Raw genomic sequence first — 16,960 nt, 5'->3', positions numbered from 1 at the left:
CGGGCAGGGGCGGTGAGGTACAGGCCTGGGCAGGAGCCTGGCAAGGACCGGTTGTACCTGGGGCTGTTGGGAGCCTATTTTGGTATCAGCAGAGCGTGGGGTGCGAGCAGAGCCCAGTGGCTCTTTCCAGCCAGGAGGGGCGAGACGGACATGTCGATCCGCTCCGCAGCCAGTGTGGTTTTGGTGAAATCCTGTTACCTGCTCTGAGAGCTGGGCACCAGGTAACCTCTTCTGAACGCTGTGAATCGCAAACAGCCCCGCTTGGTTTATATGTAAGGTCAAATAGGATGCGAAACAATGTAAGAGCAGCTTTGATTTGTTCGCAGGCAGCTTTCTTGGGAAGCATTGTTTGAGATGTACTTGTTCATGCTATGCTGGAAAAGTTGCTTAACCATGCAGAACTGCTGCATTGCTCAGTGTTTGCGGTTCCAGCACACTTGTTACAGGAAGTACCGTGTCCAGCCTCTGTGAGCTGCTGAGGGCTGCAAGGAGTCAGAGAAACAATGGGAAGTCTTGGATTCCACGTGCCACGTAGCTGTACTGCAGAAAACATCAGGTTGTGTTTGCCCAGGTGCTGTTCTTCCTCCTAAGATGCTTTGTCTGAATGTTGTAATGGGGGGGGGGGGGGAGTGGCAGTAGCAGCATAGTTTTTTGGGAACAACTGGAGTTTGTCCTTTATGCTTCTCCCTCTGGAGCAGGAGGGTTGATTACAAAGCCTCGTTTGGTGCCTCTCACACGTTATGTTAGTGTTTCTGTGCATACCAGGCACTCGTAATGAAGTCAGCTCCCCAAAGCTAGTACAGCCTGGTAAGAAAACTCACAGAAAATTCAGTTCTCATTTATCTTCAGAGTTGCAGTTGCGGCTGCTGCAATCCTGTTGTGTGTGCGATGTCACTGTAAAAGGCTATAGTCTCAGGTTTCTGCTACAAGTACCTAAATGGGAAAAACACCTCCAGAGACAGCGTGGCTCAGAGTAAATTCAAGAGCAGGAGCCCCATTAGTTCCTTGTACCTCCTGACGGTACAACAGCATTCCAAAGTGGCCATGTGGAGAGAGGGTTTGAGTAGGAGAACTGTAGGAGGGACATTTTTACTAAAATACTGTTACACTTAAATGTTACTAATAAACAAGACAGTGATTTAGCTATAACTACATCTGTGCTACTAGGGCTTTACCAGTATCTGCCTGGCTTTCACTCTCCCTTTGCTGCATCAAGATCTCTGCTTATGGAGAGCGTGACCTGCGAGGGACTACGAAGGTGGGATGTTGAGGTATTTTGAGTTACAACTATTACAAAAGCTCTACCCTCCAGCATGTAGTTGCTCATTTCAAGGTCCATACAAATTTAAATGCTAAAGACCTGTAAAATGAAGGCTTCTGTATTTTAAAATTATTTTTATTCCCCAAGTGCCGTAAAAATGTGTACACAGCAGCATTCACATATTCAAGATTTATTTCCTTGCTAAATCAGCACTGTTGCATTCCTAATGGAATGCCCTTGGGGGAAAATCCTCATCCATCAGCCTACACTATTTCACTTCATAGCACCACGCTGGTGTGTTGATCAAAGATGAGGGAAAATTACAGCTCAGATTTCCTGTATACGGTTGTAAACAACAAATTTTCCATGGAGTTTTAAAATTACAAATTGACAAACCTTGGCTTCAGTAATGCCTGGTCAAACATCCTTCTAGAACACACACACACACGCCCCCTGTTTTCACTGAGAGCATGCTCTAGGGCCAGGTAAGTGCTTTGAGCGCCTTTGTGCCCCTGCATTCAGCCAGCAGGAGCCCGTTAAGACAGGGAAGTAGCAGCTGATGTGGGTTTAAAAGTAAGAAACCTCAGTAAAACTGGGGAGGGTGAAAAGCCCACGGCCGGGGCAGGCTGCTGGGAGGGAGGCGAACTTCCCGCAGCAGAGCTGAGTGCGGCTGGGCTGGAGGAATCCTCGCAGGGGGCTCCTGGTGCGGGGGCCAGGGCTGCCCCCCCGACAGGCGCCTGGCAGGGAGCCAGGTGGGAAGTGGTCTGGGGGGAGGCACGCCAGGGCGGGCAAGCCACTGCTGGGCCAGTAACTCCCCGGGGAAAATCCCAGTGGAGCACACTCTGGGCTGGCCACAGCCAAAGCTCCTGGTCTGCAAGGAGCTCATAACATCACGTAACTTCAAGGTGAAGCGCCGGCGGGAGCCCCTTGGTTCAATGCCACCTTCAACAGGCCGGGGAGGTAAAAGCTATCGCGGTTTGAGTCCCCCAGTTCCCTGCAAAGGGTGGTGTGAGCCGGGCTGGGGCTGAGGAGGGGTGCTCAGTGCCCCAGCTGAAGGAGGTGCTGGGTGGTGCATTGGTGTGAAAACACAACCTGGGACAAGTCCAAAATCTCGGTGGGAATCGTGATTCCTCTCTGTGAGAGTGGGATGCAGGGGAGCCAGAAGAGCTGGTTCTCCCCTGTGCTCAGAGATGAGGAGGAGGGTTCAGTGTGACCTGCCAGGACAGGGACTGGCTGGGGGTGAACGGTCAGAGCGCTCGAGCGTACACCAAGTTCCTTAAAGAAAAAGGTCAACCAAACAAACCCTACAGCCTTCCCAGAGCTTAACAACCGGTCACTTGCTGCTTTCTTGCCAACTAAAATGCAGGATCCTTTCCAGCCCCTTGGAGGCAAGAGGAGGGCGCGACACAAGTGGGAGGGGGCTCAATCTGCCCCGAAAGCTGACCCTTTTCTCTGCCTTCATTTTGTCCCTTGCCTGAGCGACCTGATTTTAGCCCGTCCACTATTTGCTGACCTTTCCTTCCTTATTCCTGCAGCCTCTCCTGTTTTCTCCCTCTTTCCATGCCATGTCAGGAGCACAAAGGGCACCCTCTCCATCTGCAGCAGCAGGAAATTAATCAGCATAAGTTAATCTTTCCTCTTACCATTGAGGTACCTAAACAAAAATTACTATAGTTACCCTTTCAGGGTCACTTGGTGGTTATGATGGGATTAACTAGGTGTGCTTAAGTGTGAAGGTGTTTGCCATCTCTATTTTTATCTGGTAGTTGGTGTCTAGCTTCTCTGTGTCTTGAAAGCAAATCAGTGCAGGTAATGATAGACAGTAACGTGGCAACTTCTTACATAAATAGACTTGCCGGAGCCAGATCTTCCTCTCTCCTGCCAGAAAGCTGTTTGTCTGAGGAATCCATGCATCTGGCACCAAATTCCAATATAGCGCTACAACTGCGGGAATTACAGAGACAGTGCCAGCTCATCTGAAGAGACAGTATTTGTTTTCCGTGTTTAGAACTATAAATAGTCAATAAAGGACTCTCATTCAAACAGTATTGATGATTGAAGTAAACCAGCCATGGAGACACAGCCAGAAATTAACTTCTGATCTGAAGCCAACCCAACTCCTGCTTCAGAAGCTGAAGTTCCAAAAGGGCAATGCAGAAAGCACGTGCCCAGCAGCAAACCAGCCCTGGCGATACACCACCACACCGGGTGGCCGTGTTTGACCTGAAACCTGTTTGCCTATGGCATTGTTTGCAATGGAATTTTTTAAAATACCCGCAGCCCTGCTGTGGCTGGAGCAGCTGCCTTCGTACACCGCCACTCCGAGATCCGCCGAGTGAAGCAATACTGAAACGTCCTGAGAGCATCCTGTCCGGGCAACACGCTGCCAACACACGTGTTACTCTTGAAGGGCAGTTGCAGGATCTTTGCTTCATGCACTGAAAGTGATGCTTTGTCACCTTGTCACTAGGGCTCTCCTGCCCTGGGGGACACATGCATTTGAACTTCCCCAGGGGCTGTAGAAGTAAATGGCCACGGTTCTCCTACTCCCTGAGTGAACAACTCCTCTGCTACAACAGGAGGAAGAGGAGGGCTGAGTCTTTCTTCCCTGATCTTTTTAAAAGGAAGACAGAGAGAGAAAAAGAGAGAGGATTGCTCAGTTTCTGCTTTTAATAATTGCTAGCCCCTTCTTGGAGGAGTCTGGTAGGAACGATAGGTATGGAAAAACTTTTGGAAGGAAAAGGAGAGATGCAAATGCATTGCCACAACGGACACTGTTGCCTGAAAGACCATAATATTGTATCATCTTGGGTAGGTTACCAAGTGCCTGAGCAGTGGCATTTCCCCCTCATATCCTGTTCTTACTGGAAGGATTTCCCTCAAAATCCACCGCCCTGCCCTGCAAGTCAAGGTTGTTACCGCAAGCGGTAGTTTCTCCGTGTGGCAGGGAGCTCTCTAGTGATGGAAATAGGCAGAAGAACACCAGGAACAGAGCACGGGCCAATGGATGTAAAATTAGCAGCATAGCTGTAACTCGTCCTGAAAATCATGTCCTTGAGCCAGAGGGGAACATGTGACTGGGGAAAGAGGAACCAACAAGGGCAAGGAACAAGTGACAGGAAGCTAAAGGACAACTCCCCCAAAATCAAATACATTGCTGAAGTTTTTAATAACAAATGGCACCATGTCATAAGCTTCTTTCCTTGCTCTTTCCTATGCAAATGCTAAATTAACAACCCCAGGCTGCCAAAACCTCCTTTATCAAATACCGGTTACAGCCACAGAGAAACTACATTGCTTTGGCGGTGCAGATACAATCCTCGCAGCTAAACCTCAGCTGAGTGTTTCCTCCCTGGGTTTCTTCTGAAGACTCAAGTCCTTTACGATTACACCGGGGCACATTTTCCCTTGGTGCCTGTTCTTGCCCAGGCTGGCTGTGAAAGGGATACAGCACTGCTGTATGAAACACCCTGCAGCTTCCCCCCCCCTTACCACGTACCTACTGAGTATTATCCATGCACAAGGTGATACTTCCCTCTTAGGACTTTTTCCTCATTCCCCCACACAGCTGCCAACTCCATTTTCTACACCACAATACCTTTCTCCTAAGTAAGGTCAATTTGCATGTGAAAAATGACTTTGATAAAGCGTCTTATTCTAGTAAAATGGATGTATTCAAAGAAAAAGAGCTGGGTATCTTAGTGAAAGGATATTTTCCTTTGTAGCTCTGGCCAGTTTATGAAAATTATGAGAATCATGTCTCCAGGTTTTATGTACCCTCAAAACAGACTGAGACATTCACACAGGCACACACAGTTGTTGCTTCAGTGCAAACATGAAAAGTTTCACTCGCAGGAAAAGGCGTTTTCAGAAAGTTTTGCAGGTTCTTAGACAAGTAGCTATAATTGAAACTGTTCTGCAAATTCAGTGATAATTCCCTCTATTGCCAAACCACCACCAGGTTGAAACTTCACCTTCAGCTTCTGCACAGCATCCAGTGCAAAGCTCTTCTACCCTGAGTTACATATTCTGCTGCACATTTTGTTACCTCTCCCATCCCACACGGCACTGTCTTGTTTTCGAAGATGTAATGTTCTGGCTTCACCATAGTCTTCTGCCCTCTACAGCCACCAATTGCTTCTACCTGTAATCTCCTTGTTCCCCCTCCCCCACAAAACCCTGCCCTGCTGATCCCCCCTGGCTCAGTCTCGTGCTTTAAGTTGTCCTTTTCAGGAGTCCTGAGTTCTTGAACCCAAACCCCAGGAGCACGCCAGCTTGCTCAACTCTAAATCACCTTCTGCCTGCATGCTGCAATATTCTTTGCTATGCAGCAGTATTTTCCCTACTCTTCATTTAATCCAAAACCCCAAATGCCTACAGTTACCTGTAATCTTTTGGTTCTTCCTACAAATTGCCTGTCCCACCTGATCTTCTGCTTTTTTTCACAAAGGACATTGCTGCATTTTTTAAAACATGAGATGGCACAGTGTGGGCACTTGGATCTCTGATGACCTGAGTATGAAGGAAGCAAAAGACAGCTGGCCTTCCAGATGTGTCGTCCCAAACCAGCGATGGTGCTGTACCTTTCTGAGGAAAAAGCCAAATAGGGACCTAAACTTCAGTCAGTAACTCTGGGATTTTGCTAGTTTTGAATCTACATGTCTGTAGCTAACTCATCCCAGAGAACAAAGAATGTACAGCAAAGTTTTCTGCAGAGTCTCCAAGTAAATGATAGTTGCTAATTTTTTAATCCTCCTAAACTTCTGTTTGCCTCTGCTCTAAGTGTCTTAGCCTATAGCAAACTCCAGTCCAGGCTAGAATTTTTAATTCTTAGCCATCTGCTAAGTATTTTTGTGATACATGTATTTCCTCTTCGTGATCTTACAAGGTATCACAGTTTGCCACAAATGCAGACCCAAGTCCAAGGCCAGCATTCAAGCTCTCTAGACTTTGGTCCTGGCTTTTATCTGTAAGGGGCACTGAGGTGGAACCAAATAAACCCCCAGTGTGGGAGTTCAAAGTTGAGGCTGCCATCTGGATCAGGATCTCAGCTGCACGGTTTGGGCATGTCTCCTGCTTTTGTTAAACACTGAGACATGTTCTTTCCCCCTGACACTCATTCTTTCCCTCTGGTTTGTAGGTTGAAGAATCAGGTAATTACCACCCTGGGGTTTCCATCCTCTGGAAAATGCTGTGCCCTCCTACAAAAGGCAGGTCTTCCTCTTCAAACAGAAGTGCTCATGGTAGGTGGGTTATCTTTGCTTCTTGCTTTGTGTTTTGTAAAATGAACATTTCTTCCAGAGCTGCTTAGGGCTAAGGGAGGTGAGTCATAAGCCTCATTTTACTGTGCAAGTCTTTACACGGACTTTAATTAGGATGAGAGACCATTTACGCTCTGAGCTTCATTTTCCTTATCCCATCAAACAACACGTTGCCATCAATGCTGCTATGACCAACTAGATTCCCAGTTTCTCCAAACTACTGTTAAACCAGATGGATGGTGTAGAAGGGGCATATCTGAGGTCCTGTTTCATGGTGACAGCAGCAGAACAGAACCTTCATCTCAAACATAAGGACTGATCCAGTTTTATCTTTGTCTGGACATGTCCCCTGCTGGCAGTTTCCTTGGTGCAAAGGCAGTGTAACGCCAAACTGCCACCAGGAGTAGCTGGCAGAGATGGAGTGTGGCAGCCTCTGCTGCTCCACCTGGACAGTCAGGCTTCTTTAGCTGTACAATGGCCTTTGAGAAATAAATGTCTCCGGTTTATGAAAATTAAGCCTCAGGTTGCTCACGGGCTCCTTGCTGGTTACTAATCTGGCTGTCGTTTGGGTAAAGCTTGAGGGAGGACCATCATCTCCAGGAGCAAAAAGTCCTGCTTTGCCTCCTGGCAGGTTTGCAGTGGGAAAGGAGCGCTGGGAAACCGCAGGGAAAGGACCTGGAGCCTTATTGCCGGGGTAGGTGAAAGCAAAGCAGGGCATTTGGAAAAGGGTCACAAGAGATGAGCGTACCAGCCCAGTGTGGGGAATGTGCTGTGGGAGATGTACCACACCATGGTCCCGAAGCTCAGAAAAATTTGTCCAGATGAATTTTTTGTCCAGATGAAGCAGGACACAGGGACAGCAGCATCACCCCCCTCCATAGCTTTATCAACAGATTGGTGGAAATTGAGTGAGGTGGCTACAGAGACTTTGTGTGCACAGGTACATGTATATAAGACTGCTGGTCCTGGTGCTACACTCCTGCTTTTAAAACACTGTACAGCTGCTCAGACAATAACATTTGAGTGATTTCATCAGATCTTTTCCCTTTTGAAAGCAAATGATTTAAAAATCATAAAATGTATTTGACATTCTTGATTGCATCCCAAATCACTGAGCTAATGAGTTAAGAGTCTGAACAACAGCTCAAGGAAACCAAATGAAACAGTGTATTATTTGCAGATGACAACTGCCCAGAAAATGGAATGGGCACCAAGGAGCGAGATGGAAAAAATCCGATCCTCCTCATTAAACTGCTCACTCTTTAACAACAGATGGTATGTTTGTGGGTGTTTGCCATTAAGAAAGTCAGGGCCCTGGACCAAAGGGAAAATATAAGCCACATTTAACTATTTGCATATGTTGACTTCTGGAATCATTTCCAATCAGATATAATGTTAGACATTATACACTGACCCCTCCGTTTTGTTTGCCTGTGCTCTTTCATTTGTTTGTCATTGTTTGTCCTGTGACCCAGCATGACAGCAAAATGTTCAGTATTGTTTTACTGTAAATGGCAAACAAACTCGGACAACTACTTAAAAGAAAGGAGAACTGCAGCTCATGGAAGATTTTCTATAGCAGAGACATTTTAATAGAGGCAGGAGGGAGCCTTTATTATGTCTGCCTCTATTCAAATAAATAGTAATTTATTTGCCCATATGTTATGCCAATTTGCATCACTCAGAATTTATTTTAATGTGTTGCCTGCCTGTCTGCTTCAGACTGATGGAGGGTTTTTTTAAACCTCAACTAAAATTTTCTGAGAATGATGCTAAGGAAAAATAGGTTGTTTTGCCATTCTGAAAACTCCTGCCTATGCAAATCTCTTGTGTGTGTACCATCCAGATCATTGATACCTGTACTCACATATATATATGCATCTCTGTGTGTGCAGGCATGCACGCATGTGTGTGTGTGTGTATATATGTATAATTCAGTTGTTATTTTTCTTCCTACCTCATTCAAATGACTGAGACTTGGAGAACGTGTTAGTGTTACGGAAGGAGGAGAAAAATGACTTTATGCTTAAAGCAGCCATCCTCAGCCCTGGAGAGCTGGATTTGAATTCTGCTTTTACGTGGAGTTCCCACATGATGCCAGCCATGGGATGTAGGATGCTTTTCCCAGCTGGTTGTCAAAACACATCTACACTGCGGACTGCTGTTCTAAACCTTCATGGCAGCTTCTGTGCTCTCCTAGGAGTACCTCAGCAGGCCAGCACGGTGCTGCCTGGCACCTCCATCCAGCAGCACCCCAGGTCTTCTGCCCCCAGGTCCTGCTCTGCAGACATGCAGCACCAAGGTCAGAGAGAAATTGCATTTTGTAACTGGATTTTCAATCAGATTGACCAAAGTCAGATTACATCTGAACCCATGCTCTAATCACTAGGCTGTTTGATTTAAGCATGTATGCCAAAATGGATTTCCCCCCTGCCTCTGTCAGTACACTGTCTTATCTTATCTATGCATTAGGAATTTCTTCTGTATGTTTTCTGCTGAGCTGTTTGATTCTTCTGACTATGCTACAATAGACTGAAATTGGTCTCGGATGCAGTGAGACATATTCCCCCTTCCACTCCATGGAGATAATTTTGCTGAGCTCCCTCTGCCAAGCATCACAGCCTGGACCCCACCACTGGTATTAGAGATGCTAATGGGCAAAAATTATGTCCCCGGTTATTTTGGTGAGGTTGTGTTAGTACAATTTACTCCAGAGTTTGGCTTATGTACCTCATGCTGTCACCACCAAAACACATTCTTTAATATTAGACGAATCCCAAAGGTGTTCCTGAAAGAATAAAAAAAATCAGCCATGTAATGTCTTTACTGGAAGCAGCAAAATTATTTCCATTACAATATAGTACTGAATCTCTCTCCTATTCCACTGTGAAGCAATGGGAAAATGATCTCATAAGCAGGATTTTGCTAAGGTTTTTTGAAACGTTTTTTGAAACAGCTTCACAGCCTTACCCCTGTCGCTGTCAAACTGGCATACTGTATACCTTGAAACGCCGTGCACTGCACAGCCATAAATCCCACATGGATTTATCCAGCAGGCTTAGCGTCATTAGCCCCTGTCATAGACAGGCAGCAGTGCTGAATGAGCACATAACTTGACAGAGGTCATACAAGGTAGCAGAGACCTTGCAAGAGAGCGCAGGTTTCGCAACAGCCGCCCGTTTTCTGAGCACTGCTGGGTGAGCAGCCGGGGTGCAATGCCCTCTCGCTATCATTTCCTTCTGCCTTCCACCATTTCCATCAAGAATGCATCTGTGCACCAGCAAAAACCTTTATCAGGCATTTTGTTGTCTGGTTTCTGACCCAAACCAAGCTACCTGTCATTCTTCAGAGTCGTCGCCTAATCTCAGTGGGGTTGGTTTTAATATCATTGTAATTGTGTTAACGTGTTTGCTGAGCAAGCTCTCGTAGCCTGTGCTGACCGCTTGGAATTCAAAATTAGCACCGTAATTGCATTTCACAGGCTACCGGTCGATGGGAAATTTCACCTCACTTGTGGATTTGCATGTTCTGAAATAGGTCGGAGATGCAGATGGCTTTGAAAGAAGAAAAAAAAATGAAAAGGGTTGGAGTCAGGCTCCTATTTTGCTGATTAGATTAAGCGCCTTCTGACGGGGTGAGTGCTCACATCCAGTTCGGTGGTTCACTAGTGCTGAGTGAATCATCAAGAGTGTCTCTGGAATTTTCCTGGCGGGTGTTTCCTGGGTAGCTTCCAGAAGCGTTCATGCACAGTGCAGCGGGATGCGCGGGTTTGTTATTCTCTGCAGCTCCATCAGGGAGCTGGAAGAGAGCAGCAGATGAGCCTGACATCGGTGGAGTCTGAGGGCAGAGGAAAAACAGTTTTCCATTACCATGATGCTGAAGTCGTAATTAAATATAGGTGTTGCCAACTGCAAGATCTGTTAGATAACTGAGCAAACATCTCTGGGGAAGCGACCTTGGCCTGCGGCAATTTTCTCACTTCTGTGGACAGGAGGAAAGCTACCAAGGTCCCTAGTCAAGCCTTTCTTTGCTTATCATTTCAACCCCAGCAATTAAGGGCAGTCTCAGTAAGTTAAAGTCCCTCAAGGAACATGAAGAGGAGCCCACCCTGTTCCTCCAGTGTGTCAGCATGTTTTGAGGCCTATTTTCCCACATATTACGGTGGGGTGAAAGACAAATAAAAGCACTGCAGGGACACACAACCTACTTCTGCGAGCGCTTTTGTGCTGTGTGCTGTATGGGTTTGCCTTTTTCTGGCTTTCTGTTTTCTCTTTTACTTGCCTGCCTTCCTACACACCCACAAACACTGGATTTATCTCTCAGTTTAGTAACATCAACAAAAAAGAACCGAGTTGCTTTAATGACCAGCTATGTTGTTGGAGGAAGCCACCTTGCATGCAGCGCCTCCCGCCCGGTGAAGAGGCAGCACCGTATGGAAACCTGCCACGATGCTGCTTGATGCCACCTCCCCACTACGAAATGTGTTCAGAACTGTCGCATGGCCACGGTATCGCTGCAGACACGGCTGCACACCAGCCACGGGTATCTGGAGACAACTCCTGATACGCAGAGGCAAGACCTTTCCATATGGGCTGAAGGAGAACCTGCTGGCCACTGGCTGAACATGAGCCATGCTTATTAGGTGGCTGACCATGGAGTTCAGAGCTACGTAAGTACCAGAATTAAGGCTTTTAGTTTCCTATGTGATAAATTTACCTGGAAATGCCAGTGCTGCAATACCCTCTTTTTCCTTCCCCAAAGTCTCCAGGGGAAAAACCCGACATGATTTTTTCCTGACTGTTGTGCTCCTGCCTGTACGCAACAGACAGAGCTCATGTGAACAACCATGCATGGGGAAAGAACTTCCTGGGCAAAGCCTAACCCAAGTATAGAATTTTGTTGGTCACTCAGAAAGAAAATAGTAATAACACCATTCTCTTCTCTTAGCACATGAAATCCACCATCTAAGCTGAAACGGATCCGAATGCAGCGCGTGAAGATCTCTGCCCATCGATAGCACCTCTGACACACCTAAGCTCAGCCAAAAGCCAGAGGGTTTGGTGTGTGCTGGTTTATCTGTGCTCTGATTTTATGCTAAGCATTGCAAAAATCAAGAACTGATTGTTTATTTATAATTAAAGTGGTTTGGTTTTTTTTCCCCAGCAATGAATTTCTTAAAGACATTCAAATCGAGTGTACATTGAGATGGAAATGGAGGATTATTTTCATAAATACATCAATAATCCTTGTTAGTGGCAGCCTGGTGGCTTGCCTTGTCTGACAATCTGCTCACAGTGTATGTTTTCTTGTTTTGTTATTTTGATTCCCATTTGATTTATATATAGAAAAAAAAGTGTATCAATGAACAAAGAACATATCCGTGTCAAATGATTAAACCATGAGGTTGATATGAACTGCAAAACAATAGGTTGCTTTGAGTAATTCATCGTATCATCAGCCTTGAAGAATGGATAAAAACATCATACAAAATTCACAACAAAAGTTATCTAGGAAAAATGTGACATAATGCTGTCAGCAAAGCCATGTAGAGAAAAACTAAAAGGAGAGGGAAAAAAGGAAATTAAAAAGCAAAGTTGATGCTGCCTCTCAGGTTCTTCTGCCCTCGTAATTGTTTACAACGGACTGTGACTACATTGTTCTTAAGTTTTTCAAGCTCAATTCTTCCATGGAGCAGAAAAGCAAATAAGACTATAATAATTATTCATGCTGTACAGGTATTCCACTGTGTTTAATGTTGTAGCTAAAGCAGATCAGAAAAATTATAGCTATGTTTTTGCCCATTTCTTGGAGTCAGTTTTTGATGGAAAGGATTCCAGCTCAGTGGTTTTCGGACAGAGGCCAGCTAGGTTTTGGTCTGCCGTCATACCTACAGAGCCAGCCTGCAGCAGGCAACCCGACAGAGCCCCAGCATCCCAACCCCTTGTGGGTGATTGTCACCCCATGAGAGTGGAATGAGACCTGAAGGTTTGAAGTCATATTTACATTCATGTGAGAACAAACAGAAGAGCTTGAAAATGAGATTACCCTGAAAGATACCTGGATGCTTTGACTGTATTAAAAAGTCATCACTGGCAGCCCTTATAATACATTTCCTTGAGAAACCAACAAGAGCTGGAAGAAGAAAGATAATCCTCATTTGCAGAGATTTGCTATTTTAAGGCTTTGTGCAGTCTGGAATGACTCTATACCCATGGCAGAGCCCGCTGGTGCAGTCATCCAGACTTTTGCTACAGGACCAGAGGTCTGGCTCAAAACTCATGCTAGTCTCATACAGACCAGTTATAATTGGTTTCTTTAAGTGGTGAATCAAAAGCAGCTCAACACGGTGCTATCATACCTCTAGCTGTCAGCTGCAGAAACTAGCTCACCTCGACCCCTTGGCCCGATGTGTCACCAGTGTGCCCGATGTGCCTTCTCAGTGCTGTCTGTGTTCAGAGTAACGACAAGCAGACAGAGTATGGAGAAGCTCTGATGCATGAAGCACAGAGCAATCATAAAGCACACAATGGCAACTCACACAGCAAATAAACCCCCCGGCCTCCTGCTGAAGAGTTAAGGAAACACTGAGGGTCTGAAGCAGACCCAGCAGAGTGCTCAGCTCATGAGAACTCTGGTCTCATAAAATATTTGGGGAATGGAGCGTGTGCAAGAGACAGGACAATAAATATCACTGCTTTTCCAAGAGAAATCCAATGCTTAACACAGGCAAAGTAACAGCAAATAGGATCTGCTTACACAGCCTACTCCCCAAAACTGGAGCTATCCTTCCTTGCACTGCAAAACATTTGGGTGAAGAAGTGGCAACGTCAGGGTTTCTTGAGGGATATGAGAAGGCAGGGACACAGATACACACCATCACTCCTGCCACGTACCAGCGTTCAAGCCACATCAAACTCTTCATCCCCCAGAGTTCAGCCCGGGCAAGGTTGGCATCAGTGGTGCACGCCAGCGTAGCCACGGCTGGGCAGCCCTCGCTCTTCCGTAGCATCATTTCTAGGGCACCCAGCCCAGATTTTACAGACCTCCCTGCACAGCAAGTAACAGTGCTAACTGCTAATTTATTTATAACAAATTCCTCATTTATTTTTGGTTTTCAAATGCTATAGAGAAAGAGGGAATCAGTCAGCAAGACTGACACACAGCAAATACCTCCAGGGAAGACAGTGATCTGTGCCATTGCTATTGACTTCATTTGTCTGACTTGATTTGACAGTCCAGACTGCTTTTCTCCCTTCTGCGTTTTGCACAAGATGCATCTAGAGCTTGAATTCATCTGGTTTCATGCAGGGTGCCATCTGATCATCCCCAGGCATGTGGTTTGAAGCTCTCTGACGGATGGGTATAGGTCCAGATCCTTATATCCTCATTGGAAAGCTGGGGCATGTTTGATGCCTGTCTGGAGTAGAGCTTTTGGTGCAGTTTCTTTCAAAGGAAGCCTAGTTCCCATGTGCCAAGCAATTTTGTGTTCCTGAAGTGGGAATGACCAGGGGGTTCATTTCAACACTACATTACTGTACCAAATAAAAATGCAGCTGTAGATGGAACAACAGATAAGGCATTTCATGTTACTAACCATACATACTGACCATGTGATCACATTGTTCAACCTCATCTATCTGAAAGAAAAGCAAATAACAAAAAAGGACTCAGATTAAGGACTATGCTCTTTGGAGATGTCTTTATTTCCCCCTGATGACATCTGTGACGTGGGTGATTTGGAAATATTGTGGAGAAGCCTGAAGGAATAAAGACTAAAAAAAGCATGAAAATTACTTTAGTAATAAAGCATTCAAGAATCTCTCCAGAGCCTCTTGTAGTTTATGAATATTAATGGACTTTTGTGAATTTTATTATGTTTTACAGGCTGCAGCCTGTTTGTGAGAAGTCCTTGCTCAGAAGGAGTTAGGGCTAGAGGTAGAAAGGGGCAAGTGAATGGTACGCTGCCTTCCCTTGCAAAACCCCTGCCAAGGATGTCACAGCCGCCTGTTCCCAAACAGCACAGGGACTGAGATGGGATGTGGTCCAAACAGGCACATCTACACCCACTTTCTTAAAATAAAGATAAAGCTTGCTTCTCCCATTAGCCCAGCATAACCAGCAAGTCACCTGCTTTCTTCTGTTTGGAAGTGTACAGAACCTAAAAGAGTTGATGCGCTAAGGAAAATGAAAAGGAAAATACCTCAAAAGAGGTATTTTTGTGATCACAGAAGTTGTGCACTGAGGCTCTGCACCGATTCAGGTAATACTGTACCCTTCAGTGGGCTGTCATGTCAAACAGGGTTTATTCAGCAGGTCTAGGATCCTGCCAGTCATTTCTCCGTCTCCTTATTCCATGACCAAGGTTTGCAAATAAATATTTCTCCAGCTTGTTGCTCCAACAAAAAACCCAGAAGTGCCCCAGAACTTTCCAACTACTTCCACCCGTATTTCTGAGCTGTGGTTTCTAAGGGCAGGAGCAGTTCTGTTGTCCTCTGCTGTTTACTTTTTTCTGTGGTCTCACTACAGCTGGCCACACTCCGAAATGGTGGGGTTCAGTAGAAATCTAAAAAAAAAAATATATCCAACTCTGAAGACTTCCATACATTTTTGCCCCCAAAATTTCTCAAATCTTTGGTGATAAGCTGGATAGGACAAGGGAGGGAAGAAAAAAAAAATAGTTTTATCTTTAGTGGATGAACACAAAATTTCCATTTGACAAGTCATTTAGCTTTCAGATGTTTTACAACCTCTGTACAAAATCTGTCAATAATCAGATGCTTCTTTCTTAAACTGACTTTGCTGGTATTTTAAAAATGTTTAACAAGAAAGCTTCTTTTGAATGATAATTTCATCTGGGTCTTTCATCACATTTTTATTTGTATCCCATCCCAGAAGAGCAGTTGGGTGTTGCAGGATACTTTGATTCTGTTTCTGAGTTGGGATCTTAGTTATTTTATTCCCCATGGGAATTCAGAAATTCTTGAACATCGAAGGTTTGATTTTTTTGAAACATCAGTTATCAGAGTGTTCCCTTGGCCTTCTCCTCACTTCAGTGTCTGAGCGGCTGATTCCTCACCTGGCCATTTCACCATGCAGCCCACTTGGGAAGAAGGGAAAGCACCTGGCTGTGAAACAGAGGAAGAAGGCAGGCATCATACAAAAAAACTCCGATTTTTTTTCCAGAATAAGAGGAAGCAGATGAATTTTCAAAATGTCCATCTTTATCATCACAGAGAAAATCCCGTTATTTAAGATTATTTAAGATTCTCTGCAAAAAATGCTTCCTAATGACTAATTGACCTCTGCAAAACAACAATTGGTTTTGCAGAGGGATTTTGTGTGTGCTGTCGTGTTAGCCTGGGGTCTCAGCCCTGCTAAACCCAAACTCCCCGGTGCCCATGCTGCTTGCACCTAGACCCGAGTCAGCCACTTGGCTTTCCAGGCAGGAGCACAGTTATAAAAGACTCTTGCTCGTATATTACTGCAGGATGTGATTGCCTCCTTATAATTGGCTTCCTCTGGATCTAAAAGAAGGCAGCAGTGCAGCTGCAGAGGCACTGTGTGGGGTGAGGGGTCCGAAGGCAATGGGGCAGGCTGCGCTAGCGCCGGCAGGAGCTCTGCTGCATTACGGCTGCTCACTGAAATGAATGAGAACAGTCAACACCAGCTCACTGCCTCTGATCTTGCTTGGCAGGTAATTTATGTGTTTCTGGCTTTTGTGTGCTCTTGAGCATGTCACTGGTGGACTTTTTGTGCCACAAGAGAAAGCAAGCTCCAAAACAGCTCCAGGTAACACCACACAATCCAGCATGTGGAAAACAGGGAAGGAGAAACGGCTGAAATCAATGACCTTTAAAACTTATTTCCAATGCTTAGCAGATCCTGCTGTGTTTTGTTAAGAATTGAAAGTGGCAGGCAGGAGTTTGGGCAGGAGTGAGCCATGATTCAAGACTGTAGTGAACACCACGTAAATCCCATATCCCTGTGCCTCCCCAAGCAGGATCAGGCCCTGGCGCTCATAGCCAGGTCCTGAATCTGTAGACATCATGAATTTGATCTCCATTCTTCCACAGCAAATGAATCTGTTTTGTAACATTCCAGAACCCCAAACACCCGTTTTAGAGCTAAATTCCTGAGTGCTTCTGTCCTCTTCCTTCAGAGGGCCCGACACGTCACACTGCCTTCCCTTACGAAGGCAATTACGCTTTGCAAAATGAGTATAAAATCCTGGTCCTGAGACAGTTGTGGTTTATATCCACTGAGCAGCTCTGCACAGTTGTTACAGGCGTGATGCTGAACTTGGAAGTTCTGGCTTCAGCCTAATTTGTCTTTTTACTTCAGGGCAATTCCTCCTCTCATCTTGCTTTTTTTTTTTTTTTTTTTTTCTTTCTCTTTTTCAGTTCATTATTTGTTTTACCCCATTCGGACTAAAAAGCTT

The 16,960-nt window shown here is 45.4% G+C and overlaps 1 long non-coding RNA gene across 3 annotated transcripts; it reads left to right on the top strand.

Moving 5' to 3' along the window:
• The first annotated feature begins 6,253 nt into the window (after positions 1 to 6,253).
• Positions 6,254 to 14,343, top strand: LOC130146785 (uncharacterized). 3 transcript variants are annotated; one of them, XR_008821012.1, is made up of 3 exons: positions 6,254 to 6,319; positions 6,402 to 11,191; positions 11,470 to 14,343. It is a non-coding gene; the product is annotated as an uncharacterized LOC130146785 (long non-coding RNA). The 3 variants fall into 3 exon arrangements; XR_008821014.1 differs by lacking the exon at positions 6,254 to 6,319 and having other exon boundaries at positions 6,326 to 7,797; positions 10,004 to 11,191; XR_008821013.1 differs by lacking the exon at positions 6,254 to 6,319 and having other exon boundaries at positions 6,326 to 10,156; positions 10,846 to 11,191.
• Positions 14,344 to 16,960: the final 2,617 nt, after the last annotated feature.

Source organism: Falco biarmicus, chromosome 3 (assembly GCF_023638135.1).
Source record: "Falco biarmicus isolate bFalBia1 chromosome 3, bFalBia1.pri, whole genome shotgun sequence".
Classification (NCBI taxonomy): domain Eukaryota; kingdom Metazoa; phylum Chordata; class Aves; order Falconiformes; family Falconidae; genus Falco; species Falco biarmicus.
The sequence above is the reverse complement of the archived record's forward strand: the minus strand, read 5'-3'. Positions and strand labels throughout refer to the sequence as shown.